The sequence below is a fragment of the Manis pentadactyla genome, chromosome 14, assembly GCF_030020395.1.
Source record: "Manis pentadactyla isolate mManPen7 chromosome 14, mManPen7.hap1, whole genome shotgun sequence".
NCBI classification, from domain to species: domain Eukaryota; kingdom Metazoa; phylum Chordata; class Mammalia; order Pholidota; family Manidae; genus Manis; species Manis pentadactyla.
In genome coordinates this window covers 52,919,480-52,939,045 of record NC_080032.1, presented here as the reverse complement: position 1 = coordinate 52,939,045, position 19,566 = coordinate 52,919,480, and the positions used below count along the sequence as shown (strand labels likewise).

At 44.8% G+C, this 19,566-nt stretch overlaps 1 long non-coding RNA gene across 1 annotated transcript; it reads left to right on the top strand.

The window, feature by feature from the left end:
• Positions 1–1,204: 1,204 nt before the first annotated feature.
• On the top strand, positions 1,205–18,860 carry LOC130680619 (uncharacterized). The gene is made up of 3 exons (XR_008993642.1): positions 1,205–1,481; positions 17,087–17,146; positions 18,808–18,860. It is a non-coding gene; the product is annotated as an uncharacterized LOC130680619 (long non-coding RNA).
• The last annotated feature ends 706 nt before the right edge of the window (positions 18,861–19,566 follow it).

Here is a 19,566-nt window from a genome sequence, read left to right as displayed (position 1 = left end):
TTTTTTTTTAAATGGAAACTTAGATTATTGATTTTATATATTTCTCTTATAGCACTACATGCTATAAATTTTCCCTCTAAGCACTACTTCAGAAGCAACCCACAAATTTTGATATGTTGCTTTCATATTTCACTCCATTAAAAATAGCTTGATTCTTCCATTATCACTCATGTGTTTTTTAGAAGTGCACTGTTTAACTTCCAAATAATTGGGGATTTTCTAGATAATTTAATTTCTTCTTAGTCAAAGGACATGCATTGTGTGATTTCTTAGTTTTACGTCCCAAGATATGGTCTAACCTGGTGAATGTTTACGTGCACTTGAAAATAATTATGCAAGCTGCCATTGTTGGGTGACATGCTCTATAAATGTCAATTAGGACAATTTGGTTGTATTGCTTAGGTCTTCTATATTCTTAGTGATTTTTTGTCAACTTGTTATACCAATTATGAGAGAAATGCTGGCATCAACTATGTTAATTTTTTCTATTCTTAGAGTACTGCCAATTGTTGCTATATACATTTTGATGTTATTTGAGAAGTTCACATTTAGGATGGCTATTAGGTGAAAACACATTTATAATTAACCCACACTTAGGATTGCTATTAGGTGAAAACACATCTACAGTTGATCCCTGTGTTATGATCTAATGTCCCTGTTTGTCCCTGGTGACATTTCTTATTCTGAGGTTGGCTTTGTCTGCCATGTAGTTACTTTAGCTGTCAAAGAGATTAAGGAAAGGAAAAGGAAACTGAAAAACTTGTCCATTTTTCAAGAAGAATGTAGATGAAATTGTCTTGCCAATGGGTTTCAGCCCCGGGCAAGTTTGCTATGGATTCAGTGTGACCAAAGAAAATGACAGCAAAACGTTCTTGGGGTGAATGGGTTATACCCAACTTTATTTCCAGGAGGCAGGTCAGTCACTAAAACCCCGTTCACTCAGAGTGAGTCTGCATGCAGCAGGCCAGTCTCTGTCTCTGGGCCCCTCTGTCCACACAGCTGTCCTCTGGACCTCTCTCTGCACAGTCGTCCACACAGACATTCTCTGGGCCTCTGTCCTTGGCACTGCCACCACTCCAGCCTCTGCTCTGCTCTCCTGCAGCTTTGCAGCCTTGCCACCGTGTCATGCGCAGAGCACTGGGCGGAGCTCTTTATATAGAGTCAGCAGCCATGTATTGCCCACAGGTGTGTAGTGAGCTAGTCAACCAGGGCCAGGTGAGAATCCTGGCCACAGGAGCTCTCATTTTATCCACAGAAATACACAGGTTTAGGACAGCCTCTCCAACTGGTAAAAATATTTTAAAATTGAATTAACCTTATGTATGGCAGGGAGGCTGAGCAGAAGAGAACCAAAGAGCTGCAGCTGAGCTCGCAGGAATCAGGCAACGCTAAGCACAGCTGGAACTTCCAGCCATGCCACCATACCCGCTGACCCCGTGTGGAGAGAGGGATCAACCCGTCTGGCACGGAATAATACAAAGGTAACAAGTGTTACTCCTTTAAGCCGCTATGTTTTGGAGCATTTACTGTTCAGCAGTAGACAACTAAAACAGTATGGCAGAATGCAATCAGGTCATAGATCTGCCTTCTTCTGCATTTAAACAAGTGAACCATAAAAATGGAGTGTATCAAATAATCCTAGTATAAGAACAGGATTTATTGTAAGATCAAAAACCAGATAAATAAAAAAACAACTGAAATGTAAGGGAAAGTGGAGATAATGCATTTATTTATTAGCTAATTTGATACCATCATTTTATATTTTGCACATTTTTCTATTGGGCTCTTTGTCTTGTTTATAGGAATTATTTATGTATTTCTGAGATGAGTCACTTGTTGGATATATGTGTTAGAAACATTTTCTCCTAGTTGGTAGTTTACCTTTTACTCTACTAGTGGTAGATTTTGATGAAGGGCAGTTCTTAATATTTTAGAACACACATTTCATGTTGCACAATTTATCATATTTTTATTTATGGTTACGGAGGTTTTTTGTCAGTTAAAGGAATATTTGCACACTCTTAGTTCAAAAAGTTCTATTTCCTCCCCCCAATTTTTTTTGAGTTGGTTGTTTGAATATCAGTTCAAATGAAATTGTCAAGATTCATTTTCTCCTATATGTGTATCGAATAGACTCAGCATAATTGATTAAAAAGAACAACTTTTCACAATTTTACTACAGTGTTTTTTTTGGCCACAAATCAAATAACCATGTATGTGTGAGTCTGTTTCTGGATTCTAAATTCTATTCCACTGGTCTATTTATCTTTACACCAGCATTTTTTTATTGTGATTGCTTGAAAGTAAGTCTTATTATGTGGTAGTCTAAGTCCTCCAGCTTTATTCTTACTCAAGATTATCTTGTCTATTCTTTATTCCTATTATATGTTCATACAAATTTGAAAATTAAACTAGGACTCTCAGAAAAACCTTGCTACTTATTTGAGTAAGAATCTATATTGAATCTATAAAACAATTTAGAGTGACTGTGCCTCTTTTTAATATCAAATTAAGTTGATGAATGACTGCACTTGCATTTATTTAGATTTTCTTTGAAATATTTGATTAATATTCTGTAATATTCAGTGTAGAGATTACACATACCTTCTGTTATAGTTGTTTTTCCACATGCATTTGCTATTTTTGGTATTCTGAGAAGTAATATCTTTTAAATAGTTTCATTTTAAATGTATGTACTGCACACATTTAGAATATAGTTTCTTCTTTTGCATATTGACTTTGTATTCAGTAAATTCTTATTTCCAAAGTAACGTGTATGATCCTGTTTTTATAAGATCATTTCTACCACACTCTGTATCCTTAGTCATTGAGAGAGAGAGAGAGAGGAAGATAAAGAGTTTAGGAAAGATTTTCGTCTAAAATTAAAGGCAGTAAGTCCTGATTGTAATGTTTTGCTTAGTTTTCTTTCATTAAATTTACTTTTCTGCATTTCTGAATTCTTCTTTAAGAGTTTATATTATTATTTAAAAGCAAAATAACCTTAAAATACAATTTAAAACTTGAAGAAAATTAATCACAGTGTAGGCTGGTTTTGTTGTTTGCATATTACTTGACTCACTAACTACCTTCACATGTCCATAGACTAGAAAGAAGGATTTCCCAATTTTTGTTTGGATAATATATGATAAGCAGTTTGCTCAAGTCTGTGTCTTTGAGTTGATTAAATTTCTTTATATCTTAAAAGAGCCTTACAAGGATCTAATCAAGGAAATAAAAAGGAACTCCATAGAATAATAAGTAATGATTAGTGCAGTAGTTAGATAGAAGCATTTCCTAACTCTCTCATCCAATATGAAATCTGAATAAAAGCTTGGGATGGACTATGTTAGGAGATTTCATCTTCCTGGGAAGAATAAAAATATCAGAAATTGCAGAAAGCCATCTCCATTTTCAGGTTCAGAAACAGGTTTCCTAAGCAGGTGGTGAGGGAAATCTCTTTGATTCTACCTAAGGTTTTGCCCCCATTTGTCACTCACCTGGATATCCCTATTTAAACTTTTTGGGAGCGTCACTTCTCAAAATCAGGTGTGTACTATTATTATCATCATGTTAAGTGATGAGAAATCTGCAGCTCATAGAGCCTTTGCCACCTACCCCAAGTCAACTTGTTGGTAGGTGACCAGACGGCCATGGAGCCCGTCAGTCAACGGTTTAAGCGGCAGTGCTTTACTGCCGCCTTATGGGAAAAAGGGGTTATTACAAGTCTTGCAAGAGTTCATTACGATTGAAGTTGGGCTTCAGAGAGTTCCTCTATCAAATGCAACAAAGTGTCTTAAAGTCATACTAGATGTTTATTTGTATTAAAATTCACAAAAGAGAGTGATTTTTTAAGGGGTCAAATTTAAATTATTATAGAACAAAGACAAGATTATGGTTGGAAGAATAGAATGGAGGCTGAGGTAAGTCAAGAAGAATATAAAAATAACCCACCAAGAATGATGACAACTTGGACTAAATAAATGTTCATGAGCTTAATTTATGCTTAAGATGAAGTAAGGAATATAAATAAATTATGTATTGAAATTGAGTTTGAGAAGACTCATTGAGCAAATTAAATCAAAGCATGTGGAGGATCACATTTAGAAAGAAAAAATAGGACTTATACTGGATAGACTGAGTTTTAAAATTCTTTGACTTAATGAAAGGAAGATGTCTAGTATCTGATCCTAAGAAGATGAGTACAGTCTCACAATGTGAGTATGTGAGTCAGAAGCATATGGGCAAGAGAGTGACTGTAGATGTGAGTGGGACCGTAAAGCAAAGGGAGCACGTGGGGAAGAGAAGATGGAAATGACAAAAACCTGGGATTGACCAATAGAGGAGAAAACATGTGGGGAACAAGACAGAGGAATTTCAAAATTCAAAGCACCTGCCAGAGAGGACGAGCCTGAGCAAGCACACAGACATTGGCTGTCAGACTAGGAATGCGAACGGAGATTTTATATTGGCAGTGGTAGAATATGTGTGGAAATGACCAGCTTTTAGGGTTTGCACTGGAAAAAGTGAAGTCTTGCATTTAGATAAACATCCCAACCTCCTTTCCCTCTTTGGAAATGACTACAGTCAAATGACAGAAAAAGAATATTATGAAAGAAGTTCTTTTCACTGTTGTATACACCAATTTTAAGTAAATGTTTTCTTATCCACTGAAAAGTTTTGTATTACAGAGCATAAATCTTCTCCTTTGGAATCCTTAGAAAAAATACAGTAATGACATGGACTCCAGTCTAGACTTTAGAAATCATCAGAGGAAAACATAAGTACAATGACATGGTAAAGATAAAACTGACTTCTAATTTCAAATAATATAGAGTAAGAGAAACCAGATATCTCCTTCCTGAAAAGACAATTTAAAAATTAGACAAAATACACAAAACAATGATGCTAGACATCAACAATGGATGCTGATTCCTGAGTGATTAGAAATAAATATGATGAGCAATAAGATTGGCTTTGGATTCTGCACCGTGAGAGAGTCTAAAGAGAAGCCTAGGTGGAACACGCGGATTTCCTGAATTGAGGAGGCAAAGCTGAGAGACAAAGCTGTTTAACACCAAAAATAAAGTGGTGATAGTTTGCAGGACCACAGCCAGGGAGAGCTGGGCGGAAAGCTCAGCAGGTCACTGTTAGTGCTGGTGTGTGAGGGGGTCACCCAGAGCCAAGAAAGAGCCTCCAGAGAAGATTAGAAAGACAGAGCCCAGATCTTATCTGGGGCCAGTGATGGTGCCTGTCCCTATTAGCCAGATTAGAAACCTTAACAACTCAAAGAGCACTGAGTAGAATATTCAAAACTTGTCTCAGTAATGAGGAATAATTAGCCCAGTTACTGAATACTGCACTAGTTCTACCTAACAACTCTTAAAAGCAATATTCCATAGGATCAGACTGTTTCCGAGCAATTGAGCTGTTTCAAAACAAAGCTCAAGAACACTTCTAGAAATACAAAAGATATTCAGAACCAAACAAGGTAACATTCATAACATCTGGTGTCCTAAAATATAATCCCTGATGAGAAGAAAATCAACCAACTCAAAACTGACACAGATATTAGAATTAGCAGGTATAATGGTGGTGATCATTTTGCAATATACATATATATATAGATAGATAGATAGATAGATAGATAGATCAAATCATGTTATACATCTAAAACTAATACAATGTTATATGTCAATTATATCTCAAGAAAACTGGAAACAAAAGTAATTTTTAAAAAGATAGAAAATATAAAAGCAGCGAAACAAATTTAAAGAAGCAAATATATTTATGGAACACTTGCTTTGTGCTACACACTGTTCTAGGCACCAGGAATAGAGTAATACATGAAACAGACCAAAACCCCTGCTCCTGTGGAACTTTGAGGATGAAGTCTGTCCAGTTTTAGCAAAGACCCACCTGGCAAGACAGGTCCCTTTCTGGGGACTCATGGGCAGCCCTGGTCCAAGAGCTGCTCATCTCTCCCATATATTCCACTGTACCCTCTACATCAAGGTTCCCAGATGCCAGTTCTTTGGCTTTTATAACTAATGCTTTATCAATAAAGGAAGAAACAAAAGGAAAAAACTTCACTTAATCCTACAATACTCTATAAGAGCTATGCTAACATTATCCTTAGTTTAAAGACAAGGAAGCCAGGAGCCCTAGTGACCTGCCCCGGCGCACCCCACTGACGGGCACAGCAGAGTCCAGGTTCAAGCCCCGACCGTGTGACCCCAGACCGCTGGTCCTCACCACCGGTTAGCGCCTGTCACCCTGCCAGGAAAATGAACCCGCTCTGTGCCGGGGTAGCCCAGCAGCCGTCAGAAAGTTCAGGTCACCACGCCACTGGCCACATGTTCTGCAGACTTCCCCTGCAGGGGATGCCCACAGTGCCCTCGCCAACAAGGGTCAACCCAGGAACTGTCAGCGGCAGCTCCAGGGGGTGGCGGGGCTGCTGACCTGTGACCCGGGCAGAGGTCACCAAGCTGCCGGCCCTGACTTCACCCAGGACAGCGGACCGCTGTTTCCAGAATGTCGGCCTCCTGCTGCTCGACTCCCACAGCCAACCTGGGGTCCAGGGCAGACAAGCTTCACCCTGCAAGGTTAGTAGTAGAAGTAATAGTCTTACACAGTAATGGTCCCTACTCGCTCCCCTGCCCACCCATTTTAAAGACAAGGAAATTGAGGTCCATAAGAACTAAGTCACTTCTGCAACACTACTTCCTAGGTGATTCTGACTAGCTGTCGGTGTGGCTAATGCTGCCCCAAGGATTCCTTTCACAGGGACGAGGGGCAGGGTATAGACTTCCAGGTCTTCAATGCCCAGCTCTCCTTTCTTAAGCTTATCATACTAAAATTAATTTAAACCCTTCACCAGCAGGGGGCAGCATAGGAAGGGTATTTGCGTTACAGAGGAAATCATCTGGGTGACCTTTCTATTCTTCACAAGTACAAAGATCACAATAGCAACGTAAAATTGTACAGGACATCCCTGTTTACGAAGCCTCTCCGACGTCACTGACGCCCTACGTCTTTGCACCATGCCTGTGAAATAGAGGTTTTTGTGTGAGTGAGGACATGTCTGAGAGAAGCCAGGTGATTTCTCTAAGGCCTTATTTCCAATAACGGGCAGAGATGGATTTTTCCACATGTTCTGGGAGCAGAGGGGAGAGTGACAGGGGAGGAATCACACACAAGAGCCTCATCACTTAGAACTGAGAATATGAACCAGAAGCGCGAACACACACACACACACCCCAGCCCAACCTCCACTCCCACCTCACTACTGTCTTCAGCAATTCGGTCTAATAATAAAGTCCAGGTGCCTCTAGCCTACACAGAGCCATATTCCTACAGAGGTTAAGACAACTTACCATCCACACACTCACATGGAATTAGAAAAAGTGAGACTGAGAGAACCATTTAAATAGATAAACTAGTTCTTAATTTTTAAAGTGAATTTTAATGACACAGACTACTACTTTTCAAACATTAAAGTGCAAACAAGCCACCTGGGAATCTTACTAAAATGCAGATTCTGATTCCCTAGGACTGAGGCACAGCCCAGCTTTCTGCATTTTCCAGCAAGTTCCCCGGTAACGTGATAGCTGCTGGTCTGTGTACCACACTCTGACTAGTAAGGCCACAGCCCTTGCCACTCTCTGCCGGTCCTTTCCACGGATGGGGGTGTCCAGTCAGAACGAGGCGGGGGCAACAGAACTGCCACTGCTCCGTTCCCTGCCTCTCACTGGGTGAACATCTCCCCCCACTGAGAGAACTCTTGTGTTCAAAGATGCATTTTGTTCATATATGGCCCCTGAACCAAGCCTATCGATTAACCTCAAACTCTCCCAAAGAAACTATGATCATGCCGTAACCCCAGGCTTCTAGGTCATTCCAAGGATTATTTGATTAAATGAGATTTTGAGGTCCAAACTTCTGATATGATACAAGCCTCATGTATGCAACACTACCATTGGCTTGAAGTAAAGGCGGAATTTTTGTGAGGAAAGGAGGAATTCTATTTTGTTTTTCATTACTGAATTACAGTGGTTTTCAACCAGGGGCAATCTTGCTTCCTTGTGGGCATTATTAACATGCGGAGACATTTTTGGTTGTCACAGCTGGACACTGCCTTCAGCGGGTAGAGGCCAGGATGCTTCTAGACATCCTGCAGCATACAGGACACTTCCCACAACAAGGAAGTGACCCGGCCCCAAATCTCAGTCATGCCGCTGTTGAGAAAACCTACCCTGTCCAACCCACTCATCCACATCTGGATACTGATCCATCTCTTCGGCAACTTACTGAATGATTACTTGACTATTTCCACAGATCATGGGGAAGTAAAAGGTTACAGGCAGCCACTCAAACTGGACATCTTCAAGATCTCATTTGCCATTGAGCAGGAAAGTTTAGTGGCTAGAGGGTCCAGTGGTTGGGCTTGAATATCAATTCTGCCACTGAGAAGCTGCATGGAAATGAACAGGTTACACACAATCTCTCAATTTTCATTTTCACAGACATTAAATGACTGTAAGTCCCCCAATGGCAAGGACTGCCTCTATTTGGAGCAGTTAGGTGTATGCATTCTCCTGGCACCTAAATGCTTGTGTGTTTGTCAAAGGAATGAATGGTAGCTGACTTGCTTCTAGCCCAGTGATTTTTTAGAAATCCTGATTAGAGACTTGAACACTCGGGATCATGATTATTAACTGCACCCTGTCCCGGCAGAGCCAGACTTATCCTCCGGGATATGTATAGTGTCCTGCAGTAGGCATGGACCAGTCCTGGCAGTGGGGAAGACCTTAGGCTCTGACATCAGGCAGCCTGGGTTCGAATCTCAGCTCCACCCCAAAAGAGTTTCAACATTTGATTTATCCTCTCTAAGCCTTAGTTTCTCCATTTGAAAAATGGGGGTAATAACAATTCCTATCTCACAGGGCTCTTGGAAAAATTAAATAAGATAATGTATGCAAAGCCCTTAGAACCATGCCTGGATCACAGCAAGCTTTTGGTAAAAGGAGGCTTTGCTATACTTTTGGCCTGCACCCTCTGCTCAGTTACCTCTCCAAAGGGAAGCAGGGACACAGTGCTGAATCCGGAGCCTGGCCCCTGAGACCAAGCTGAGCTCGATTCCTTCTGCAGTGTGAAAAGTCAGGCGCTCCCCCTGCTCACTCCCCACACCATGTGCCTGAACAAGGGGCTTCAGAACTACTTCGTCTTCCTCTGCATGCTCATTAGTCATGTTCAGAATACAGCCCCACTGACTAGATAACCAGCCTTTCATTCTGCTAAAAGGCCAGAGGACACTAATGAAGATGTCAAAGCCAAAAAGTGTTTGGAGAGCAAAGAAACAAATGAGGAGAGAAGCCTGCAGCCTTTGGTTCAATGATGAGTTTTGCATAAAGGGCTCCGTATTACAGCCCACCAGAGGCCAGACTGTCACACACTCTGCAGTCCATTTTTTATAAGAAAGAGGAAAATGGAAAAACAGCTAACCCAAACTGATATTAGAGGCATATTAAAGGAACTGTATTCAAGCATATATCTTGATTTGAGCACATGGGCCCAAGCCATTTCTATTTTATAGCCTAGTAAAAGCTCGGAGCTGAAGAAAAGCATCTCGTCCAATCTTTCTGTCTTCCAGATGAGCAAACTGAAGCATGCAGGCATTAAGGAACAGGCCCCACACTTTCAGCATCAAGGGGCTTGTCCTGCCTGGCTCAAGGATTTAACTCCTGACTAGAAAGGGACTAGAAGAAACTTAGCATACTTCTTCTCCAACTGCACTCTTCTCACTGAGCTTGTAAAGGTCACACATTCATTCACATAGTCTTTACGGAGCACTTACTATGTGCCACACGCTGCTCTGGGCACTTGTGCTACAGAGGACAGGATAGGTGTCCATGCCTGATGCACCTACCTTCCCATGGGCAACACTGTTGATAAAAGTGCACAAATAATTGCACAGTATAACTTCCAGCAGTGTTCTATTCTCTAAGGGAAATAACACAGCACGTTGTGGCAAAGAGGGACATACAGCAGTGTGGTGACTTGGAAAGTCCATCCAAGAGGCAGTGTTCACCAGAGGTGAGAGCTGAGCCATGAGAGGAGCTAGTCCCGTGGAAGTCAGAGCGAGAGGCTCAGGTCTGAAGAACAGCAAGCACAGGTGCCCGGGGCAAGCGTGGAAGGTGTGATGAGTGGAAAGGAAGCCCGAGTGACTGCAGTAGGAGCAACGGGAGAGGCGAGGGGAGGAGGGCAGAGCTGGGCCAGCACTTGCGCAGGGCTTCCCCGGAAGGTGGAAGCAGGACTGAGATTTGAACTGGGGTCCCCAGGCTTAGTTTTTAGGGTTCTGTCAACTATGCCCTGCAGACCCTTCCTCTTGTTGAGCCTCCAGGTCCGTTACAGGTGGACCCTGCCCTACTGGCCCCTGGCCACTCTGTGCTCACACTCAGGTCCTGGTGTGGGACAGGCCTGCAGAAGCCACGGGGCCCCCAGAAGCAGAGCGTCCAGACAGCGTGGAGATGGGAAGTGGACCCTGTTCCCTTCGGGCACTGTGACTCACACACGGTCAGTCAGTCAGGAGTCAGCCGTGCCCTAGTGAGAGTCTAAGGCTAACTGCTGAAATCATTCTTATTAATTGTTAATCACACGAAAATCATGAATACATTTTTCCTTATTAAAAAAAAGAAAGAAATGAAATAAAACATGATGCCTAAGGCTGATGTTTCCTTAGACTTCTCCAATCCTGGTCATGTTTCAGCCTCCTCATCCCACTTACAGCCACATACTATTACTCTCAGTTAAGTGGGAAAACATCCAGGCCATTTCTCATGCCTTGAAACAAATGCATGTATGTATATGCCTAGAAAAGACAGTGTGGTTCTTTTGGGTTCATTTTAATAAGTTGTAGCTTATTGTAGGTCATGGCTCTGCAGCTCACCTTTGCCTCCCACCAGACCATAGGTCTTGAGTAACCCTCCATGTTTTTACATAAACTCCCACCAAATTTTGCTAATTGCTGTGTAATATCCCTTGGCATGATATGCCACAGTTGATCTCCCTATGAATTGTAATTTAGTGTTTGCAATCCTCCTTGAAGTGCAAACAAAATAATGCTGCAATGCGATCACCTTTCTGTCTGCTTTGTGAGAAGTCCTCCGTGGCAGATGGAGGTCTTTGCTCTTAGATGCAACTCCCAAAATGAAGCAGACTCAACTGTGGGAATTTCTAACTACCCAGTGGCCATCTAGACCCCAGAGACCCTTCCTTATCATCGCTGCCCTCACGGTTGACTCAGTGTAGGATGTCAGCCAATCCCCTAAGCCTTGGGAACTCTGTAGAAGGAGGAACTTATTTTTGATGAACTCTAAGGACTCCCACAGCAATTGCAACCCAACACTCTGATTCTGGGTCATGAACTGTGGGGTTCTCTCACAATAGAGGTCCAATTCCCAAGTGCCTCCCTAAGGCACTTGGCGGCCTGTGGATTGCAGTGTCACTCCCAGCAGTGGGACACACTGTAAAGGTGCTCCTGGGGAAATGACAAGCACGCACCTATGTTGACTGCTGCTTGCCCTTTTTCATGGCCTTCCTGGATATCAGGGGATATGATGTCACCTTCTGCAAATTTGATGTGAATGTTAATTCAAGATGAGGGAAAAATAATCACCACCTACTGTACATAAACTTCAGTTTACAAAGCACACTGTTTCTCATTTCAGTTGTGGAACAACCCTGAGATTTGCACAGGAAAGGGATTAATTATAATATATATTGTAATAATGTTTAATGAACACTGTTATTCATTACAGCTGAATAGACTGAGACAACAAGAATCACGTGATGGCCCAAGGTCACACAGCTAGGAAGGGAAGACGAACCTGATCCCAGCTCTTTGGATTCCTACTCCTTTTTCTCTTGCACAGGACAACCCTGAACGACCCAGCTGTGCATCTGTGAAGACCCGTTTGTAATGAGTAGGAGAGACATGCATTCTCAACAAAACGTAAAGGATTTGGTGGAGGACCATATTCAGAGATAGAATCTAGATCCCAAAGAGCCTAACGAATAGAGGAAAGAGAGCCAAATAGGGGGAAGAGGGCATGGAGGTGATTCAAGTGCACTCTAAGAAGAGGTGAATATGCGCACGCTGTCTGAGAGGCTTTTCCTCTGCCCATTATTTAAAGAACATTCCCTGGGGTACTTCAGGGGCAGGTCATGGATGACCTCTCTAGGGAGGTGGCAATGAAGCTAAGATGCAGAGGATGAGGGTGATGCTGGGGTTCTTGTTCACAAAGCCAAAGAATAAGCTTCACAAACACTCAAGGTAGGAGAGCAAGGTACAGGCTTTTATTTAGAGATAAAGTGAGAGAATAGAGCTCCCGGCTCAGCCAGGAGGGGACAAGAGAGTCCGCAGTGATGCGTTGTCTAGGGGTTTTATAGGCAATTGAGGGTTTTTCAAGAGCATCAAGAAAAGGCTTAGGGGTGTGGACTTGTACCACCTGCTCTGTCCTCAAGGTGGGCTGGGTCACAGTCTGATTGCCAGGGTGACAGCAGAGTCACAGGTCATGCTGATACCCTTGCAAAACACTCAAACATTCCAGGCCGAGTCGGTTCTGGCCTTTTGACCTTTAACTGATCTCACTGAAGATGTCTATATCTTTACCCTAGAGAATTAGTGTGACCTTGACTTTGCATGATGCTTAACACAGAGTTTTAATGGGAACTTCTTTGCCCATTGTTACATTGCTTTGACTGTAAATATTCCACCCTGCTTTTCCCAGAGGCCCTCACCCTGCTCTGACTACACCCACCATCCTTGTCTCAAGGGAATTCTGGTTTTGCAAAGAAACGTGAAGAGCAAACCAGGTATAGGGAACAGTGCAAAGTTCTCCAGATAGACAAACTCACTGGAAGGCCAGAGGAACCCTCCATATGGGGAGCCATAAGAGACGGGACTCTTAATGACAGTCCGCCCTAGGGGAGCTCCAAGGATGGCTTCCAGGATGAGATGGGACTTGAGGGACTTTTGAGGAAGCGACTGACTTTACCCAAAGCAAGCACAGCGAAGCAGGGCACTCCAGGTAGGACTGGAGGCAGAAGAGACATTACTGGTGACTAATGAGTAAGATTCAGTCTGTTAATCTATGAATGGAAAAGTAGGATAGAGGGTTCACTGCATCCCTGTAGACGCCAGTGAGGAAGCTGAGCCCAAGCTGGCAGGCCTCAGTCCCGCTCTCAGATCTCTCGGGTTCCCATCCAGAACTGGCTGTGCCCCAGTTCCTTGCTTCTGCTGGCAGAGTGGCCATCAGGAAGGTGGCCCCGGCCGCGGTCGGATGTGGGGCCGCCTGCAGCCAGCACTGAGGGCCCTGACTCGCTCATGTCCAAGCCTGCTCCCTTGTTCCCCCCAGAAGCTTCCCGAAGACCTTGGGACCCTGTTTGATTTTTTTCTTTAAACGTTTCTCCACGCAACAGTGTGAGGAACAAGAGGAAAAGCATGGCCCCATCACAAACCTGTTCCAGCCTGGAAAGCAGGCCCGCGCCCTGCCAGTCCCACCGCGGCTTTGGGGCACCCCAGGGAGGAAAGGAGCACAGACATGCAGTTGGGGAGCACCACACAAAGCACCATCTCCGGGGGGGGGAACCCTCCTGGGGGGGACCCTCCCTTGACTCAGGGCCTGCATCTCAGCACAAGCCAGTGGGGCCCCTGGGGCATCAAAGGTCCCTACCCCTGGGGTGGGGTCTCCAGGCTGTGGCTTTGGAGGCGTCCCTCTAAGAGGACATGGGACACAGTCCCCTGCCACCGCAGGGTCTGCAGAGGGATAGGAGTGAGCGGGGCAGGTGCGCACCGTGAGCCAGCGCAGCCACACCTGCTCTCAGCCAGGCCTTAGCCTGGGCTGCTCAGAGTGAGATCCCATTGGCCACAGACTTGACTCAGGAAGCCACTGCAGGGCCAGCCCAGATGGCTGCTCTCTGGCTAATGCACTCTAGCTGCTCGTGTAGGGCTGGTCAGCTAAAGGGAGCTAATTCTTGGCAGAGGCGTGATGTGGCAGATGGTTTGGAATGTCCCAGGTTCTGAGTCAGCTTGGGGGTCAAACAGATACCTGGTCCCTCGGGATGGTCACCTGGCCATCGGGAGGCTCAGTGTGAGACAGCTGACAGTGTGCAGAGGCTGGGGGTGGGCGGCCACAGGGACGTCCCCTGTGCTTCTGTTTGGATCAGAGACTGAAACAGAGAGAAAAGGCCTGGGTTAGGATTTGGGCTCTTTTCTTGGCTCAGACGCCTTCTCCAGGGCATCACCTTCTCCTGCAGAAACCTTGGGGCAGGAGGACTTGAGAAAGACAGTGAGGGGAGCCCTTGGTTCAGGGCCCCAGGGTGGGTCTCAGGTGCCCTGGGCAGGTCTCAGGGGTTCAGAGGTCTCTGTCCCCAGGGAACCAACCCGTTCCTGTCCCAGATCCATCATGAACCAGTGTTGTGACCCTGGAAAAACCACTGAACTCTCTAAATGTCAATGTCCTAAACTGTAAAATACTGGTAACAGCCCCTGCTCTGCCCACCCCACAGGACTGATGTGGGGACTCACGGGAGATGCTAACAGATACTGTTTGTGAGCCATAAACATCATCTCCATGTAAAGGCTGAAGAGTGAACTCCCCCCGCCTCTGTCCTGTAGTCACCCAAGGCCCCCCTAAATGCAGCCACTACCAAATTTCTAGAGACATGTAATGACTGAACACTTAACAGAGCACTTAGGAAGTAACAGCCATTTTCTTAAGGCCTGGCCTATATTTAAACATATTTAGCCTCATGCCACAATACCAAAGAGTAATTTCTATTAATGTTTTCATAGGATAGTGAAGAGAATGGAGACACAACTGGGTGATGTAATCTTCCCAGATTCATGTGGCTTCTGAGTGGGATTTGAACCCAAGATATGAGGCACTGGCCTCGCAGGCTTGGGCACTGTGCTCTGCTGACCTTCTGTAACTGTCTCATCTGAGCAACGCTATTTCCCACATCATCTGTCCACTGGGTGTTTTAAGTGCACACCAAACGGCAAGATGCTCCTAAAGCCCAACTGCATTTCAGGAGGCTCCACTTGGCAGCTGGCGAACGGGGGATCAAAAGTTTGAAATGGGGATATGTTATTACTAATTTCCTATGGTTTTCTGCCAATAAGATGTGAATAGCTCTCTTTATTGTGAATGCTTTTCCCAGATGCTTACACGATGGGGAGAAAGAGAAAAGTCCTTTCTCCTTTGAGAAGATATGCTGCCCACCCCCGGAAGTGGGTCAGAAAAGTGGGCATTGGGCCACACGGCAGGATGCACCCCACCTGTGGGTCAGTTGAAGATACTGTGGAAATTCGGTCTTTAAGTAAGATTCAACCATAGTGATTGAAGTTACTCAGTGTGCCATATGTAAAAGAAAACTATAAAAGTGCTAAGCCCTTTTTATTCCATGCATGAAAGTTTTCATTCACTAAGTCAATCAGTAGTTCTATGACTGTAGAAATAAAGATGCATTTAAAACTCGGGTTTGGTTCATATTTAACAGTAAACAATGTCTCAAGCTAATGTTTTGATATTAGCTGATTGCCCAACACTAACAGAAATAGATCCCTCCCTGAAATGGTGCTGCCAGATTATTTTTTAACTAATTCACCAGTATTTAGAAGAGCTTTAGATGAGCATAAAGTTGAGCAGATGATGGAGAAAGTTCTCATATAAGCCCTTCCTGCACAGCTCCCTCTGTTATCCACATCCTCTGTTACTGAACCAATATTGATCCATACTTTACAGTAAGACTCATTTTGTGTGTTGTACATTCTTACAGGTTTTGAAAAATATATAATATTTTGTGTCAAGCAACCAGAAGAGTCCAGCTGCTCTTCTAACCCTTGTGCTACCTGTAGGCCCCCCAACCCTTTCCCCCTAAAGTCCTGACAACCACTGATCTTCTCACTGTCTCTGATTTGTGCCTTTTCCAGAATGTGTTCCAGTTGAAATAGTGTATGCAGCTTTTTCAGACTGCTTTCTTTCATCTAGCCTTACACGTTTAAGGTTTTTCCATAGCTTGATTACTTTCTCACCAACCAGTATTCCATTGTAGGGATGTAACACCATTTTTTTATCTGTTCACCTGTTGAAGGATATTTTGGTTTGTCCCAGTTTTTGACGATTATGAATGAGGCTGCCATCAACATTCTATTTCGGGTCTGTCTCAGCAAATTGACAGTGATGTCATCAGCTAGGAAGGCCTGGGGGCACTCACCGGGGTCCCTGCTCTTTGTGGCAAGCCCCCCCTGCAGACATATCCTTAACCAGAGCTAAAGTGTGGCTGTTCCATCCCTTGTGGCTCTTACCATGATTGCAGGACCCACCTCAGCAATAACTGCCGGGGAACTTTGAAAGAAAAAGCAAGGTTTATTACTCACAAATCCTAAAGACTACATGGCCTGCCCAGAGCACACAACAGAAAGAGAGAGAGAGAGAGCACGTGCAGAGAACTGTTCATACTGGTTATTTTTAACTAATAGGATATCAGTGTTTTCAAAGTTTCTATAATTGATTATATGTACAACACAGTAAAAATGAATGAATATCATAGAATATTTTGACTCGTGAAGAATCTAGTGCCCAGTAAAAGCTTAGTTTAATCAGCTGTAAATCCCATACAACTGATGGTAAGTGAGGTAACAGCATACGTAGGCCCACGGTGACCAACAGGGCCTGCAAAGAGGCCAAGAGGACAGTGGCCAGTTAGTGGCCCTCAGATCAGGAGGGAGGAGTGATAGGACCCTGTCACTGGGTTACAGCACGTACTTTAGTACCGTTTGTAGATTGAACGACTCATGTTGATTCAAGTGGCTTTTAGCTTCAAAGCCAAGGACCCCGTTTCTCAGTGCTTTGCCTCCCTTCACCCACCAAGGAGGATGGCCCCAAATGGCTCAGTCGGGCCTTGTTAATGCACTGCCACCATACATGTTGGCCATGTCCATCTCAAGCAAAGCTCTCTGAGTGAATCCTGAGTGGCACTGCCATGACTGACAGATGCTTGGTGTCCCCCTAAATGCCCGCAGGTGCCTGGAGGAGCAGATTCCTCATGACAGAGCAGAGGGAGAGGCCCCGTCGATGCAGAGGTAAGGTCGCCTGCCTCTGTCTGAGGTGGGAATGCAGCTCTGTTACTTCAGCTTATTTCATGTTCAGTTGAATTCATGTATGAAAACTCAACTATATAGTATAGATGCTATATACAATTTCCAAGCTGGGGAGACTGCCAGCTGGGAATCTTTTCCCAACTAATGCCTGATTCAAGAGGCCATTCACAAGTGACTACAATTACAAACCAAGACGGCCTTGGGAGATGCGTCCCCCAGGGAATGCTGGTGCCTGTGGGCCCAAGTGCATTCGCTCTCTTCTGACTCTTGGCTTCTCCTGAGTCAACTGCTGCTTCCCACCTGGTTCTGTAGACTCACTGAGAGAATGAAAGTCCTCTACAGGCAGGAAACAGGATGATCTGATTCTCGTAGTGTTTTATTTTCTGGAATTGCAGGTGGACTCAAGAACCAGTGAAAATGGTATGTTTTAGAATCTCTTACTTGCTATGGAAAAAAATCTATGCAAAAAGAAAGGGGGGCACTTTCTTACTGGTTTTAGTCTGAAAGTCACTCTGATTCAGCTTCCTGCTGGGAATGTGGGCTGGGGATGTGGTATAAGGACCAATTTTCCAGGTAAAGACCTACGGCCTTGTCCACAGTCCCTGGGGGCAGGTGTGTTCCCTTGAGGTGGTGTGGGCCTGCATGTATGGAGCTGGAAAGGTGTCTGTGTGTGAGTCTGTGGTGTGACTGTGAGTGGGCAGGCAATGTGTATGGGTCAGAGTATGCGTTTCCCCAGTAAATACATCGCACTTGTGCATCACGAGTGCCTGTGTCACCTTTCTCAGAAAACCTCATCCCCACAGCACACTTTACCTGCGTTGTCTTGCTCATCCCGCACCAGAGCTGTGCCTGGGTGTTGGGTTATGGTCCCCACTCTGCAGAGAGAAACTGAACTGCAGAGATGAATGGTCCAAGCTCAGGGGCTCCCACATGGGCATCCCAGGAGGCATCAACATGGGATTGCAGGGGTGTGGCTGATGCTCTGAGCTACTGACCTGCACTCATCATTCAGTCGTGGGATAATTAGTCATGGGGCCAGGGAGCTCCAGCATCCATGCAGTGCCTGGAAGTTCTAGAGTCTACAGAGGTCCCCACCACTCCCTGTCACTGTAAGTGGCTTCAGTGGTCATAGCGCCCAGGGCAGCTATGACTGCATTTGTCTGCCAGTGTTGGTGTAGTCATCAGTGTGGAACACATATAGAAAGCCTGCAGGCTCCTAGTCAGCCCAGAGATTCTGAGAGGCGTGAGCCCCCACATAGGACAATGCAGGTCAATGTCTGTCTGTGCGGGGGTCACTCAGTCTGTGGTCCAGAGCAGATATGATTCAGAGAGATATTTTAGGATATTTAATAATATCATCACCACACATACCAGAAGTGTCAAATTGTGTAGCTTCATGCTCTAGGACGGTGATATATGAGAACTCCACGTACAGCTTTGCTATTAGCCTGGACTCTGCCCCTCATGTCTTGCCTGCCCGCTCCTGTGCCTTCCTCCCCCACCACGGAGGCCAGCCCCTAACAGCTCGTCCTTGCATGTGAACCCGTTGCTGCCATGCACCTTGGCACCATGTCGGTATCAACCAAAACTCCCTGGTAAGTCCTGAGCAGCACCAATGACTGATGGCCACTGTGTCCCTCTAGGTCCACAGGAGGGCCTGGTGGACAAGCATCCTGGGGGCAGAGCCGAGGAAGAGGCCCATCTAAAGCCAAGGTAAGCTCGCCTGTCTTTGAGACAGAAATGCTGCTTTCTTGGTTTCTTTGTTGTTTAATTCAGTTGAATTGTGTGAAATCTGAGCATGTGCATTAGAGATGGTATTTCCCATTTCTTCATTGGGGGAAGGGAATGCTGAGTCTCTCCCCAGTGACACCCGATTCAAGAGGCCGGCCATGAATGGCAGTGTTAACTTACAGACCGTACAAGGGCTTTTTCAGAGCAGGAATCTCTCCCTCATTGCACCAGAAATGTCGCAAATGGTGACCAATGTGGACTCGAGAGACACGTGGTCCAGAAAAAGCTTGTGCCTTTCTCACCGATATCCTCTACATTGCCTTTTGGGGCCTCTGGACAGCTTCCCATCTATTTTTTCTGAAGTCACCGTAAGACCAAACCCCACGCAGATAGGACTCAGGATGATCTGATCCTCAGAACAACCTCTTCTCTGTAATTTCAGGTGACCTTGCGAGTAACTGATAATGGTACGTGTTCAGAATCCCTCACTTGATGAGTAAAAATCTAGATGATGAGGAAGGTGGGGTTTCCTTGCTGGCTTTCTTCTGGGGAGCCACCTGATTCTGGGTTCCTGCTGGGAATGGGAGCTGAGGATGCGGTGACAGCAGCTGAATTTCCAGGTAAAGAACTATGGCTGTGTTTCAGTAAGTGGCTTTGTTCCCTTTAGGTGG